This window comes from Morone saxatilis, unplaced genomic scaffold (assembly GCF_004916995.1).
Source record: "Morone saxatilis isolate NCDOM2014 unplaced genomic scaffold, NCSU_SB_2.0 Contig18, whole genome shotgun sequence".
Lineage (NCBI taxonomy): Eukaryota > Metazoa > Chordata > Actinopteri > Moronidae > Morone > Morone saxatilis.
In genome coordinates, this window is record NW_023339740.1 from 11,381,727 (window position 1) to 11,382,544 (window position 818).

An 818-nucleotide genomic window follows, 5' to 3' on the forward strand; every position below is an offset into this window, starting at 1 on the left:
CACACACACACACACAGTGCATGTGAGATAAACTGAGCAGCTTTAAACTTTGCCCAACAGACAGAACATTTACAAGGGGTGAACCAACACTGCCAGGTCAGGAGTTATATAGCACACTTGGCCTTGTTTCCATAAAGGTGGTTCTGAATCATAATTGAACAAGGGACAAAACCAGCAGTTAATTAGATTTAAGTTATGAGATACAAGGAAAACCGAGTGCATTGTCTCACTTAGATAGAGGAGAAGTTATTTTCTCCTTACATCAACCTCTTTTAGCAACCATAAATGATTGAATGAACGATAGTGAATAAAATGGAAATAGCTTTATGGTCCTGCATGCATAATTTACACAATGGGGATGCAGTCCAGTCACATTATTGTGTTCCTCAATCTGTTATTCCACAGTTTGCTTCTGCCTCTAGCACAAGCTGTTTGGTGTTTGACAATGATCCGTGTTATCCTGCTAAGCTAAGGTGTATTCTTAGTGTCCACATTTTAAGAACTTTTTTAAAACTCCCTGGATGGACACTTTTCCTGTAGGAGGCAGACAGTCTTTTCATTTATCCATTTATATACTCCACGTCTAGCTGTAATTGTTGTCTACTCAAGTACACATGCACACACACTGCAGTCTGCCAGTTTTTACATGTTTGACACTTGACACCGACGTGACCTTTATCCGAAAAAGACCCTGTAAAGTGTGTTGACCTTGGTGAGAGAGTAGAGAAAACCATTTGATAGCCTTCAAAAAACAGTGTGTCATCCAAATCTGTGAGGTGTCAAAATACTCAGGTACTGTAAAAGAATACACAAGCAGG